This window comes from Lactuca serriola, chromosome 5, assembly GCF_051521515.1.
Source record: "Lactuca serriola cultivar US96UC23 chromosome 5, Lser_US96UC23_V15, whole genome shotgun sequence".
NCBI classification, from domain to species: Eukaryota; Viridiplantae; Streptophyta; class Magnoliopsida; order Asterales; family Asteraceae; genus Lactuca; species Lactuca serriola.
In genome coordinates, this window is record NC_136412.1 from 297608472 (window position 1) to 297625124 (window position 16653).

The 16653-nt window shown below is 31.9% G+C and overlaps 1 long non-coding RNA gene across 2 annotated transcripts; it reads right to left on the reverse strand.

Annotated features, from left to right (window-relative positions):
* Positions 1–1010: 1010 nt before the first annotated feature.
* Positions 1011–2769, reverse strand: LOC145051726 (uncharacterized). 2 transcript variants are annotated; one of them, XR_013683791.1, is made up of 3 exons: positions 2162–2769; positions 1595–2090; positions 1011–1494 (listed from the first exon to the last, which is right to left on the reverse strand). It is a non-coding gene; the product is annotated as an uncharacterized LOC145051726 (long non-coding RNA). The 2 variants fall into 2 exon arrangements; XR_013683790.1 differs by having other exon boundaries at positions 1011–1532.
* Between the last annotated feature and the right edge of the window lie 13884 nt (positions 2770–16653).

Below are 16653 nucleotides of genomic sequence, written 5' to 3' on the forward strand. Positions count from 1 at the left end.
ATGTTGAAAATTTATTTCGGTCAGTTTACAAGTTATAGTCATCTCCGGTCGACTCCTTAAAGTTCAATCAAGGATCCTCCTTGACGACCAAGGATCCTTCCATGAGCGAACCCTAGGATCCTGTAGAGCGAAAAGAACTTTATGCTTCTCCTAAAAGTGGGTCCTAAAGGTCACAAAGTCCAAAGATAATCATGTTCTATCTATCCTTATTCTTACTTGTATTTCTTATCGAAGATTTATCCCAAAAGGAACTCAACTATTTTGGGATCCTAAATGGGTCACTAACTTTTTTCAGGTCATTAGGATCCTGAGAGTAGTCCTGGCAATCATCTCGTGTTCGGGTTGGCGTGTCGCGGGTAGACGGGTCAAAATATGCCAACCCAAACACGACCCATTTAAATATACAGGTCACGGGTTGGCGGGTTTCGTACATAAACCCATATATGATCCGCCAACCCATTTATTTATACGGGTCACAGGTTGGCCGGTTCGTGGGTTAGATTCCAAAAATAAAATTGACAAATAAAACACGAACAAATTATTGATGGTTGATGCAAACATATCCAAATTTTAGACATTTAAGTCTTAAACATCCAAATGAAAATTAGGAACATTCATAGAAACATGTTTAAACTAAATATTAATACAAACATAGATAATTCAAGTGTTAAAGTAATAGCCACAATTCCCATTTAGACACTTAAGTCTTAATACTTGATACATAAATACATTTCAAAATAAAATAGTTATTTTTATTAGAAATATAAACGGGTTAGCGGGTCAACCCGTTTATTTTTTGCGAAACCCATATATGACCCGTTTAGTGAACGGAGTGACGGGTTGGCGGGTTGAAAAACTCAACCCAAACCCATTTATTTTGTGTCATGTCGCAGGCCGTGTCAAGAATTTCTAGCCTTACCTGAGAGTTCTTGTAAACCTTGAACTCCTTAGGATCCTTGGAGATCCTACTGCTACAACCACACAATCGCGCATGCAAAAGAAATGTTAAAACAACCATAGAATTAAGGGGTTACCCACCAACCCTAACAAAAAGGAAACAATAATATTGTCTTACATCACCAAGAAAACTATAAACTACTTAAACCCAAATTTTTGCAGACCTAAACCGTTAATTGGTTATCATCACCTATGACCTTCTCCACCTCGTCCACCTTTGACGGCTACCCTTCGGGATCCTGACTGGTATTCACAAGCTTACCAGTCAACTTGGCCAAAGCTTCACGCCATCCCATCAAATCCCAGGATCCTACATTGGCGACATCCTCAATTAACCTGATCTTGGTTTCCCAAACAACTATGGTAGCACTGGACTTCACCTCTGCAATCACCTCCTCAATCTAAGAAGCATGCTCTTCCTCTTTATCAGCATTTCCCGTGCTCAACAGCTCGACCCTCTTGAGGAGATCTTCATTGGTCTCCTTCCACGCCTTCTCCTACTCCTTTAGGACTCGACCAGCCTCCTTAGCCCGGATCCTTATATCAATTATAGATTGGGAAACGTGAGTAGAAACCTAAAACAGGTATCGAGTCAGTAAAAAAAAGTAGGAATCAGAAACTAATGTCACACGCACACCTACAACTTGGGAAAAGGAAAGCAACTTTTGAAGCGCCTCCTTGGCTCTAAGATTCTCTAAGATCAGATCTGTGGCTTCTCATGTCTTCCTCTTTCGAGAGCCCGGGGTCTTCACAGTAGGTCAATGTGATATTTCTTAAGAGGAAGAGGAAAGGAAGTTTTTCCTTCTTGAATACCATCAGGTCACTGGACATATCGTCTTCGAGATCAGACAAACCAAATCGGGCATTGGAGCAAGTGACTTTAGATCCTACACATTGCACAAGATCTTCATTAGCTCAGGATCCTCAGTAGTCTATGATCCTTGCTAAGTATAAAATGTTATAGGAAAAATAAGAACTCTTTCCAGTAGCCATGGGTACAGTGGTGGAGGAGCCTTCTTGGAGACTAGAACAATCAAATTTGAAAGACCTATCAGTTGTGGAAACAACAAGGAACTTCTCTGTCTTCTCTTCGGTATCCTCAGCAATGGGAATGAGCTCTTCAAACCTGAAATCTGAAAAACAAAAAACAAAGTAATGAAAAGTGAATTACAGGATCCTCAGTATAAGAATGAATTATTCCTACCCTTTTTAACCCATGTCATCGGCAAGGAATCCCCACCAAGGATCGAATCATGTCTCACAAAGAACTATTTTTCTTTCCATGATCTGTCATTATGTTTTGTTTTCAGAACTAGAGGGGACTTGTGATATTTGACTATGAGAAGAAAACGGGAGCTTCCAAAGGTGGTGAGATCATACACATGAGCCAACATAGCCAAACCTATGTCTAGGTCTTTGGACTGGTTTAATTTATCGATCCAGGACAAGATCCTCCAAACAATAGGCATTGACTGAATAAAGGAAATCTTAGTGACCTCGAAGAATTTGGAGATGATTCCAGAAAAGGGATACTTCAACCTAGAGAAAAGGGGTATTCAGGAAAGCATACCCAAAAGGAGGAAACGAAATCAGGTTGATACTTCGGGTTGGAGAGTTTGAAAACAGCATCATCGGGGAAAGCATCGACCGATTTCAACAATTCGATATATCCATCATCGAAAGAACAGATCTTGTTGTATGATAGGATCTTTTGATTGATAAAATCCTCCTCGAAAGGGGCAAGAATGTTCTTAAGAGGGATGGTCATCTTCTTGCCCATGATCAGTAAAAAGAAAACTAAGAACGAGAAGTGAGAAGAATACCTTCAAAGATGACTGACAAACCCTCGGATGAAAACTAAAAGACATCGGGAAGAATAGCTCTGATCGATTGCTCATATTTATGCCGATGACAGAAGAAAGAGAAGGGTCGATTTGACCAGTTTATGATAGTTTTTGAACAGATAAATTCTATATGTTAGGGTTTAAAATTTAAAATCCCTTATCACTTTTATTTCTTTTTTACTTTTTAAATTATCCCTTTAAATGTTGGAAAACTAACTCCAAAATATTTCTTTTTTACTTCAAGATCCTAACTGTTATCGTATATTCTCCTAACATTTATAACAGTTAATTTCTTTGTTATTTTTCCCACATGTGCAGAAATACTCAACCAGAGACTTATTCTCAACAAATATTCATCATGACCAGGTAAAAGACCAAGAAGACCAAGTAAAAAGTACAACTATAAGTTGATCTCAGAGGGTCCCAGAATTGTCGGACATCTTGTTATTAGCTTTAGACTATAAAAAACACATGTATTCATCACATTACACATGACACTTAAGAACGACAACACTTATATTTATATTCTTTACATTTTCTCTGTAATCGACCTTTTCAATTAATAAAATTATTGAGGCGGTTGATCATTATCACCTTCCAAGGTTTAATGTCAGAGATCCTAGCAAGGATCAAGGGCTTTCCTTGTAAACAACTTGTGTCACTTTGATCATCATTTTATACTTGCTTTATTCTGAACATCACAACCTCTCATACACTTTGGTCGATTCCTGTTTGTTCATTGTTTGACCAAAAGTATATATATATATATATATATATATATATATATATATATATATATATATATATATATATATATATTCATGTATGATAGGATATAAGAGCTATTAGAGTAGCTCCAAAAGTATAGTCTCTATGTGATTATATGTTATTGTACTTGAATTATTCATTACAGTTAAGTGAGGGGTTGACGGCGGAACAACGGCATGTCGGGAGCCAATAGAATTGTGTTGATGATAAAATTGCTGGTAGGCCATAAGTCTAGATACACATATCATTGGTGTATCGGTGAAAGGTCATGAACAATATTTTGTACGCATGTACATGTATTGTGATGCTTTGTATCTCGGGGAACTCACTAAGCGTCGGCTTATGGTTGTTGAATAACTATTTTTCAGGTTGTTCTTTTGATCGTGGTAAGGCTGCAACATGACTGTACTCGCAACGAATAAATTAATAATTTTTTAGACTTCCACTAAAAACTCTCTTTAATAAATTTATGACAATGATCTTGTAATGAAAATGGGATATTGAATTTATGTTCTATATGTTGTTAAAAATGAACAATTTTGTGTTAAAAGCGAGACGTTACACAGATTGTGAAGTTACGACAATATTTCTTTCATTTCCGAATGAACCAACCTAAAAGGTGCTTTGGCCTTGGGAGCCACAATAGGAATGTGGTCAAATTGGAACAAAACCTAACGTGGTGGTTATAAACTTGAAAAACCATTAGGAAAAAATATCACTATATTCCCTAACAAACTCCACATCAGAGAGACCCGTTGTCTTCTTTGGGCTCTCAATCGAATGAGCCAAGAAGACCTCACATCCCCTCAATAAACACTTACATGTCTTCATCTTAGAAATTTTAGGAATAGACTCTAGAATATAATTTTCTCCTTTGACAAGCAGAATACACACATGCTTTATCGTACAACATTTCAGGCCAATTGGTAGAAAGCCAATCGATACCAATGACAACACCAGGGAAGTTGATCCCAGTCGTAATCAAGTCAAAGGAAAATTATGGCCTTCAATCATAATGGAACACCCATCAAACGTTTCTCGAATAGTAACAAAATTCCCTCCCTCTATCTCAATTCCTAACACAAAACAAGCACACACGGCAAACACACGAAAGCTCTACCATACATACAACTATTTCAACTTTAAATACCGACCACCAGGTCCTCGGTTTTCCATGTGGTTCCGCAAATCCTAGTTATATAGGATATGATTATGATAGTATTGGGCCCATACTAAGATTCACACCTATATATAATTGCTTTTGGCATTACCAAAAATTATCCTATCTCCATCGTTTACGTTAAAGATTGGTACTCCTATTACACTTTCTAAATACCATAACCTAACAGAATCCTCAGACTATCTAAAGGTTCAATCCCTAGTATTTCATCGAACAATGATGAACCAACAGCTTGCAAGGCATGCCAAACCTGTGCAGTCCAGTCATCACTCTAAGATGATCTTCTATTTCCTCGGTATGCGTAACACTAGTCAAACTATGAATGCTTTGGGATAACTGAGTTTGTGGGTGACGATCAATTTGAGTCATTGGGGATGCAATTCACCTCAATCCTTTTTGGTAATTTAGATAACTCTATCCACTCATTGATTGTTGTTCCCTTGATATGGAACCATTTCTCTAAATGACGAGAGATCTTAACAATTACAGGATCCGCATGAAAGAAGAGAGGGTGTTCTGATACCAAGAAGAGAAAGAGTCCTAAATGCACATAACAAATAACATATAAATCTCATCACACGCCCTCCCCCTTAAGAGTCTAAAGCACCTAACTGAGCTAGTCTATACTGTGAGTCTGAACATCGGCCTATGTATTCAGTTCACTCACAACATGGCTCTGATACCAACTTGTAACATTGCGGTTTTTCACCAAAAAAAATCATTTTATTTAAAACACTTTTAAACAAAATAAGTTAACGAAAGTCTTATTTTAGTTATTACAAAAACATCACTAATGTTACTTTATTATCAAAAACAACCCCCATCATTTTTTTATGTTCAGAAAAACCAACACCAACACAAGTTCTCAAAACCAAGTGGAAATGAAAACTCAATGACATGTCCAAAATGGTATCATCTCGAAAATAATACGAAAAGTAGCTACCCATACACCCCACGTTCACCAAGCCAATCAAAGCATACTACAAGTTCCAAAGCATGGAAAAATAACAAGCAAAGAAATAAGTGTCATCATACTCTAAGTGAATCGATCATAAGTACAATGCAGTGTTATAAATGGTATGCCATGGCGCGCGCCAAGGCATGCCATGGCGTGAGGCATGGCTTTGCCATTACTAAAAGCCTCATAACATTGTTGTTAGGTGTGGCACGTGGCAAGGCTTTATATGGCATGTCATGGTGCTTTATGGCGTGTTATGGCATGTGTTATTTCTTTTTAGACATGTTTTTTTGCTCTTTGTTATGTCCTTTTTAATCGGGGATACAAGTATTGTGTTTTTTGTGAACTTTTTATTATTAGTTATTGATATAACACTTCTAAAAAGTAGTTATATTTAATATAAATTTATATTTATGTGGAAATATAATTATAAATTAATACAAACTCGCCGCCTTACATCACGCCTTGAAAAACGCATGGTTCTCCATGTCTCGTTAAGCTTGAGGCTTGGTCTTGCCGCTAGGCCACACCTTATGCCATTTAGAACCTTGGTACAGTGTTATGGAACGAACATATTCCAAATGGTTCAAAATAAATATCATATAAGCATGCATTCAAACACTCACATAGCATGACACATACATCACATATCCAACACAATTACGTTTAATAATGTTAGTGTTTTCATTTAGTTACACTTCATTATTCATCTTTTTAACTAATTATTACTTCATTCATCACTATAATATTATTTAATAATATTAATCTTCATTAGCATCATTAATAATTACTCTCCTTTAATCACCTTTGTTATTATTATCAAATACTTCCTATTTACGGGTCTATATATTCATCAATAACCCCCGATGTAAGTATGTCGTTCACTATTAACGTGATATGCACGACCCAATGCACTAAGTGAGGCGCAACTCTCACCCGTAACATTTCCCCCAATTCGTTGCTTTCGGTATTCTGCCGTTGCATATACAAGTAAACGCATTCTTGTGAAGGATCAGTACAACTGGTGCCAATTCCATCATGTTACACCTCCCAATTCCCATGTGATGTTTGTGTTGACGTTCCAACACTTGTAAACACCACTCTAGTCCTGGAAACCATGGGTTTTGCCCGGAGTGGTTATGTAGAAAAACCAACTGGCATCTCTTTGGCTTAAGAACTTATCCAATAGGTATGTTCCAACCTATTAGGTCACATCACATCCAGATAGGGTACATACATATGTCTAGGTTTCTACCCTTAACCCCGCTAAGTGTATTCCCCTTTTTATTAATATATTATTAATTTGTCGCTTAAGGAACTACATTTCAAAAACTTAGAGTAATCATGCTCATTGTTATTATATTTAAAGGCATATTACTTACCAAATTACTTCTTGTGGAAACATTCAAACTATTAAATACAAGTTAAGCATTTTACATCAACATATAAATTCTTGCACATACCATCAACTCATTATTATGGTTTATCACATCAGTGGCATGCTTTGTCCTAAACATCTTAGAAAAATAATTCCAATAAATTATTGCATGCATTATTCACATATAAACAACACAGAACCCTCTTTTTATAATGTACCTAACACACATCCCACATCAAAAATTAGAATCTAGCATACAATGCCTCCTAAATTCTCATACATAAAAAGATCAATCATTACAAACAACATATTATTCACAATAGGTTTGCATGAAACCTATACAACCTAGGTTTTTTCCAACCCCTCTAAGATACGGAATTCGCTAACAGATTACTTAAATTTCCACAAAATGGACTCGCCTTTGTCACAAAATTGTCTTTCTTCACTTTGGTCTCGTAACCACTTAAGGTATCAAACTCCCCCCCCCCCCCCCCCCTAATACAACACAAAAAATAGTATTAATAAATTTTTTCAAGATTAAAAATGTCTATTCTATACCCAGACATGTAGACGAATTACTAAACTAAATTTCCAGATTTTGACCCAAAACAACAACTTGTTCAAGGCCACCTTAACACAACCAAAGCCTACAAAAGTTACAATATTTTTTTTTGTATCCCTGTATTTTCAACTTTTAGCTTTCCAAGGACTACTTGTATAGGTCCATACAAGTTTTCTACAATTTACTATGAATTTTCCAAAATAGGATATCAGTGCAGCTAATTTTTGACTAGTTAGTGAAAATGATGATTTTCACCCTAGATAGAACCAAAATCGGTCAAGGGAAAAATCAGGGACATACTAGACCCAAAATCCAAACTTTGAGGACTAATGGATCCTAAATCTGATCGTCTGTGATATTTTTAGATGTTTTACAAAACAGGGACATATTAGGTAATTTCAAATTGTTTCCCAACTTTTACTTTTAAGAGTTAATTGGCATCTTGACCAATTAATTCATTGTAAAAATGATCCCAAGTAGGAAATTCAGCTCTTAACAGTAGAAACACTTCATCGAGTCCAAAATACAATTCAAACTTCAAACCATGACCCAAAGTATATTGCGTTACAGGAAAAAAACAAAAGTATAGTGCTAAAAGAGTAAACATAATTAGGGTTTGGGTTTCCTCCACTATTAAGCCACATATCAAGACACTTATGGATTGTTTTAAGAACCTTATGAATGGTTCAAAACATAGACTTTTATGCAACAAAGTTTCACCCAAGAAATACAATAATTGGAGTGAAAGAAATCTATCTCCCTCGGGTTTTTGTTCTTCCTCATAATGAGTGACACAGTAGCCACATGCCCAAGGATGCACTAAGCGATGTTGGTATGTACAAATTCCGCAAAACAAAAGGAAATGCATGAAAGGAAATAAAAAAAATGGATGTGTATACCCCTCAATCAACGATTGCATGCTCTTAGGGGAGTTATAAGCGATATGTACAAAACATCACTATATTCCCATGATTTAAATCTAAACACCCATGAGCCCAATAAATTGACATTTTTAGTTTCCTTTAATAACTTTTTAGTCCCTCAATTTTAATAATATCTTTTTACGAACTGTAATTCATCCTAAAAACCACAAACCAATATAATTAGATTATATTTCTTTTAATTATTGATCAACTCTTTTTGACATTAAATAATACTATTTTTATATAATTTATTCCATTTTAACATCATAAAGGTATAATCATTCACTTCAATAATTACTCGAGTAACAAAAAGGTAAAATCGTTAACGAAAGGATTTCTGGGTCGTTACAAATTCCCGAAAAATCCTTAGCCTACACAATACCGTGAATCTCTGACAGCTCACATAACATGCACAAATGACATCTCTCTAAGCAGTTGTTCTAGCATGCAATCATGAGCTGATCCTTACTCTAACTTCTGTCATTCTTACCATACTATAACAAATGTAACAAAACAACATGTATGAGTATTACGGGAATAACGCAATTGAGTTCTGGTTGATTGCACACATCATACACTTTTCTTTTTGTAAAAAAATTTCAAGAAATATTTTTGTAAAAGAATCCCTCCAATCCTCAACTTAATTTTAGATGCACCCAAGATACACCCCGTGCTAGTTTGAATCCCTCAAACCAAGGCTTTAATACCAACTTGTAATAATCAACCCATTCAACCTAATATTTTAGTATATAGTTTGTTACTATTATATTTTACATTGTATGTATTCCGGCCTACGGTTGATGTTTATATCATTGCTATATAATTTCAATAAATGAAAGATAGTTATCACGGTAAAATATTGAAGCATCCAATTAATTATCGTGCTATTTAATTAAACGTAAACTTGATTTTGTCAAATTGAAAATTTTCTAATTCTTGCAAATTTAATATTAGTTGTTTTGGAGCTTTTATAATACTTATCATCTATCATGATATTGTTTAATCTTTAAAATTTATAACATACATTTATATTGACTTTTGCAACAAAGGATTGTTCATCACTACATTTATATAACTATTAATTTAAAAGAAAGAGAAAGAAAAAAAAACATTATGATTAAAGAAATTAAATAGTTTCTATATTTTCTTTTTATTTTTCCCATATCCGTTTTATACGGTGACAATTGTATTAAAATATTATTACTTTCATTAAATATAACACATGTCACCATTTAACATAGATAAAACGAAGAGTGTGAAAAAATATACAAAGATATTTAATTTATCGTAAGTTTAAGGTAAAAAAATATTTTTTTTTTCTAAAATGGAAAGAAAGAAATCGTAAAGAAAAATGTCATTTTATCAATAGTTAATTTGTAACTGATAAACTAGACAAATGGACTTGAGAATAGAGGCCACGTCACATCCACTTTTTTGACTTTTGTCATAACTAGTAATTAAAAAACAAATATAAAAGCAATCTTAAAATACTGAAAAGTTCAATACACCCTCCATGCCAACTAATAAATAGCAAAAATCCAAAAATTACAACAAACCAAAACCACCACCACATTAAAGCTCACAAAATCATCCAACCCCAAACCCAATTTATCCTTGTTTGCAGTTTGCAGTCTTCTCATGGCTTCTCATGTTTCCTAGTGGATTGCAATTACAATTTTCTTTCTTTAATTTTCTTTGAAGGCTTTTGAAATTTATCTTTAGTTGCAAAAGAACTAGTGTTTCACTAATTTTCTAGAAAATGGGGGGGGGGGGGGGGACATTATTAGCATGTTGATGCAAGATATAATTAAAAAGTTGAATGAGATATTAGAAATCATATTTACTGTAAGAAATTCTTTAACCTTTTTAAAAGGTAAATGATTTTAATTCCTTTTTTCGAAAAGATACGAGATCAAATTCACGGAACTTATGGTAGTTTGTATTATGCCATGATTTCATTGTTTTATAACTTGGAAACCACAAGGAAGTTGCTTCGACGGTGAAGTAAAGGAAGCAAGATCTGTTTGGTATATTTATGCCAGTCGAATCTACTCATTAATTTTAGTTGTTTCCTATTCTTTTTTTAATCATGCCTAAAATTGATAAATTATAACTTGGCTTTTTTATTTATCTTGTTCTACAAAAATATATGAAGATTTATGTGACTTTACTTTTCTAATTTGTTTCTAAACTAATAAAAGAATATTAAAAATCATTGATTTTAGAAATCTATTCATGTCTTCTGTTTGTATTAGAGTTTTTGATAATTAATCGTTAATCTTATTTCATTTTAAGTAAAGGAGAGAGTCTAAATTAAAGAAACCTTGTAATATTTGTTTTTGGAGCAAACAAACTTTTATACCAGTCTAGCAAGAAACTAGAGGCAAAACAAGAAAAACTTTAGTGAGAAATCTTGTCATATTATTCTTACTAATTAAACACAACTATATGAAAGACGTTATAGAGAACTAAAACAAGCTGAAAATGTGGTTTTAATAATAAATTTAGATCTATTTTGTTTTGATTGTGTGATTTTTGCATCAAATAATGTTAGTTATTATTATTTCTTACTATTAAACTAAAAGCTTGAACTAGGTATGAGTAAAGATTGAGATTACTATTGTTACAATTTTGCCAAAAAAATCTCCATGTTTTCTAAAATAAAATACATGAATACTATGTATTGATATTTATACATGGCCAATCTTTTATAAAACTTGAAAATTTGTTTGGTGAATTGGAAAAGTAAAGTTCCAAATTAGAAAGATATTAGAAAAGTACAAAAAAAATAGAAAACAACTTAGAAAAACAAAGTCACATAAATCTTTAGATATTTTTGTAGAACAGGATAAATCAAAAAGCAAAGTTCCAAATTATCAATTTTAAGCATGACTAAAAAAAGAATAGGAAATAACTAAAATTAATATGTAGATCCGATTAATGAGAATATACCAAATAGATCTTGCTGCCTTTACTTCCCTGTCGAAGCAATTTTCTGTGGTTTCAAAGTTATAAAATAGTAAAATCATGGCATAATACAAACTACCACAAACTTCGTGAGGTTGATCTCGTATCTCTTCGAAAAAAGGAATTAAAATCTTTAACCTTTGAGCAAGGCTAAAGAAAGTTTTTCTTATAGTAAATATGTAATATGAGATTTCTAATATCTCATTCACATTCAAAATCATATCTTGCATCAACTTGCTAATACTTCCATCCTCCATTTCCATAAAATCAGTGAAACACTTGTTTCTTTTTGCAACTAAAGATAAATATTAAAAGATTTCTAAGAAAATTTATGAAAGGAAATGACAATCACAATCAACCAGGAAACCTGAGAATCGTGAAATTTATGAACAAGGATAGACTTTTGGGGAGATGATTTTGTGAGCTTTAATAACATCTTGGTCTTGGTTTGTTTTAATTTTTGGCTTTATTTTATTTCTTAGTTGGCACTGAGGGTGTAATGAGATAATTGGTTTTTAAATTTGCTTTTATATTTATTTTTTATTATTAATTATGACTCAAGTCAAAAAAGTAGATGTGACCATATTCTTAGGTCCATTTGTCTAGTATAACGTTTACACACTTATAATTGATAAAATAAATGTCATTTTATTTATTTTTCTTTCTTTCTAATTTATATATTTTTGTATTCATTTTTTTTTACCATAAACATAATATTCTTCTTTCTTTCTCCTTCTTTTAAATTAACTAGGAGAATTCTCGTTGCGTCGGCTAAGATTATGTAGTTGTTAGTATTAACTACGAAATAGTAATTCTTATATTATGTTGATATGCAAAATTGTAACTTTTATTTTGAGCAATATGATAAGATGAACATATATTGCAATCAAATTGTGCAATGGCCTCTACATGCAGTTTACGCATGAATACAGTTAAATGTAATTTTTTGTATAGTGTTATTTTTAACTATTTATATTATTAATTAATTTAAAATTCATTTATTTGATTGAGTATTATTTTTAACTATTATTATGGTTAATTAATTAAAACCTTATATTAAAACATTTATAATAAATAGATCATAAACGTTTTTTGTAACTATTAAGTAAAGTAAAAAAAAAAACATAATTTTCATAACTTCCATCATCTTTAATGATAGTTTTTATGAATAATTAATAATATATTAGGCACTCACGTAGATAACATATTTTATTAGTATTTATTAAGCATTTAATATTTTTAACAATATATATATATATATATATATATATATATATATATTCAACAATATTTTCTCATATCTAGTGTGTGTTACAATGCACCAATATGAATTTAGTATTAATTATATGTATATTAAATGTAGGGATGAACATATGGACCGGGGAACTGGCCGGAACCGTTACCGGAACCAAAACCGGCACCAGAACGGAACCCGATGGAGCCAGTCGGGCCGGGACCGGGACGTTATTTTTGTGGATTTTTGGAACCGGGAACCGGTAGGAACCGGAACCGATATAATCGGAACAGGTAGAACCAGCAAAAACCAGAACAGTATGATGCTATTTTTCGAGGACCGGTTCCAACATTTGAAGACACAACAAGAACCGGTAGAACCGTCGGGCCGGTTCGATTTTGGCCGAAGCCGGTTCCGGTCCGGTCCTTTTGCTCATCCCTAATTAAATGTTATCCATACTTATAACTCATTTTTATGGAAACTAATTAAATTCGTTATTAATGTCAACAATAATATTCTTTCATAATTAATTCATATCTAGAAGAATGAGAGTGTATTTCAGCAGAATGAGAGTGTATTCTAGTAGAATACACTCTCGTTCTTCATATTTTATGCAACTTTATTGTATTTTAAGTGAGTGAGTCCCGAAACAAAATACGAACTCATATATAACAACCTAGATGCAAATTCATTCTGAAAGAATGTTATTACTGACATTAATAACAGATTTAATTAGTTTCCATAAAAAGAGAATTATAATTATGGATATCTTTTAATATACATATAATTATGGAAATCATTTAATATATATATATATATATATATATATATATATATAATTAAATGATTATTTAATTTATTAAATTTCTATTGGTGCATTCTAGCACACAATAAATGTAAGAAACAAAATAATGTATATATATATATATATATATATATATATATATATATATATATATATATATGATATTATCCATTATCTCATAACAATATCATTTTATTCATTTTAATTATATTTTTATTTATATTTTTTATATACTAATTAATTAATCTACTCTATTATATAGACAAAATAAAATTCAATATTATATAGAAATATATATACATATATATATATATATATATATATATATATATATATATATATATATATATATATATAAATTGGAAAATCTCCGGAAAAGTCCCAATATTTTACCCTAATTTGTGAAAAAGTCTCAAACTAAAATTTGTTTTTGAAAAGGTCCTAATTAACGGTAAAAATGACAATTTGGCCCAATTTTCTCGGTTTACCAGTTTCATTACTTAACCGGTTTTAATAAAGTCTCATTATCTTACCATAATTTACGAATAAGTCCTAAATTATGGTAAAATAATAGGACTTTAATGAAAATTATGGTAAAATAATGAGACTTTAATGTTTCCAGATAAGTAATGAAACCGGTAAACCGGGAAAATATGGCCAAATCGTCCTTTTTACCGGTTTTTGGGACTTTTTCATAAACCAATTTTAGTTTGAGACTTTTTCGTAAATTATGATAAAATATTGGGACTTTTCCGGAGATTTCCCAAAAAAATTTAAGTCAACTAAAATGACATTAAATAATCTTAAAATCGAAAATCAAACGAGAGTACTTTGTAAAAACGGCTACTCTATACCCCAAACATGTAAACGAATTACTAAACTAAATTTCCAAATTTTTAGATGAAACAACCTGTTCAACACCACCTTAACACAACCAAAGCCTACAAAAGTTACAATATATTTCCATATCCTAGTAGTTTAGACTTTTAGCTTTCCAAGGACTACTTGTACAGGTCCATACAAGTTTTCTACAGTTTACTATGGATTTTAGAAAACGGGGTATCGATGCAGCTAATTTCTGAGTAGTTAGTGAAAATGATGATTTTCACCCAAGTTAGAACCAACATCGGGTCAAGGAAAAAATCAGGAAGTTACTAGACCCAAAATATGAACTTTAAGGAATGGCAGATCCTAAATCTGACCTTCTGTGATTTTTCTATATGTTTTATGGAACAAAGACATATTAGGTAATTTCACATTATTTCGAAGCTTTTACTTTTAGGAGTTAATTGGCATCTTAACGCATTAATTCATTGTAAAAACGACCCCAAGTAGGAATTAAGCTCTTAACAGTAGCAACACTTCATTGAGTCAAAAATACAATTCAAACTTCATACCATGACCTAAAGTATATTGCTTTAATGGAAAAAAACAAAAGTATAGTGATAAAAGATAAAACACAATTTGGGTTTGGGTTTCCTCCACCGTTAAGCCACATATCAAGACACTTACGTTTTGTTTTAAGAACCTTATGAATGGGTCAAAACATAGACTTTTATAAAGCAAAATTCCACCCAAGAAATACAAGAATCAGAGTGAAAGAAATCTATATCCCTCTATGTTTATATTTTTATTTTTCCACCTAATGAGTGACGCAGCAGCAACATGCCCAAGATGCTCTAAGAGATCTTGGTATGTACAAATTCCGAAAAAAGAAATGAAATCCATGAATGGCCAGACAAACAAATGGACAAGTATACCCCTCAATCGACGATTGCATGTCCTTGGGAGGGTTATAACTGATATTTGCAAAACAGCCCAATATCCCCTTGATTTAAATCCAAACACCCATGAGCTAATAACTTGACATTTTTAATTTACTTTATTGACCTTTTAGTCCCTCAATACTAATAATATTATTTTAAGACTTTTAATTCATCCAAAAAACCACAAATCAATTTAATTAGATTATATTTCTCTTAATTATTGATTAATTCTTTTAGATATTAAATAATACTATTTTTATTTAATTTATTCCATTTTAATATCATAAATTTAGAATCATTCACTTCAATAATTATTCGAGTAATGAAAAGCTAAAATTGTTAACCAAAGGATTTTCGGGTCGTTACAAATTCCTGGAATATCCTTAGCCTAAATGTTTTCGTGAATCTCTAACAACTCACATAACATGCATAAATGACATCTCTCTAAGCAGGCGTTCTAGCATGCAATCATGAGCAGATCCTTACTCTAACGTATATCATGCTTACCATACTATAAAAAATATTACATAACAACATGTAGGGGTATTATGGGAATCACTTAATTGAGCTCCGATTGATTGCACGAATCACATACTTTTCTTTTTGTAAAAACTTTTAAGAAAGTTTTTTCATAAAAGACATCCTCTAGTGCTCACTTAGAGTTCAGATGCACCCAGTGCTAGTCTAAATCCCTCAAACCAAGGCTCTGATACCAACTTCTAATAATCAACCGTTCAACCTAATCTTTTAGTATATAGTTTACTAGTATTGTATTTTACATTGTATGTATTCCATCCTACACTTGATGTTTGCATCATTACTATATAATTTCAATAAATGAAAGATAGTTACTACATGAAAATAGTGAATCATTCAATTAATTCTTGTATTATTTACTTAAATGTGAACTTGATTTTGTCAAATTGTAAATTTTGAATTCTTGTAAATTTAATATAAGTTGTTTTGGAGCTTTTATAAAACTTACCATATATTATGATATTCTTTAATCTTTCAAATTTATAACATAAATTTATATTGAGTTTTGCAATAAGGGATTGTTCCTCACTACATTTATGTGACTATTAATTTAGAAGAAAGAGAAAGAAAGAAAATATTATGATTAGAGAAATTAAATATTTTCTATATTTTTTTATTTATCGTTTATCCATTTTATATGGTGACAAGTGTATTAAAATATTATTACTTTCATTAAACATGACACATGTCATAATTTAAAATAGATAAGATGAGGAGTGGGAAAAAATATAGTAAGATATTTAATTTATCATATGTTTAAGGTAAAAACATATT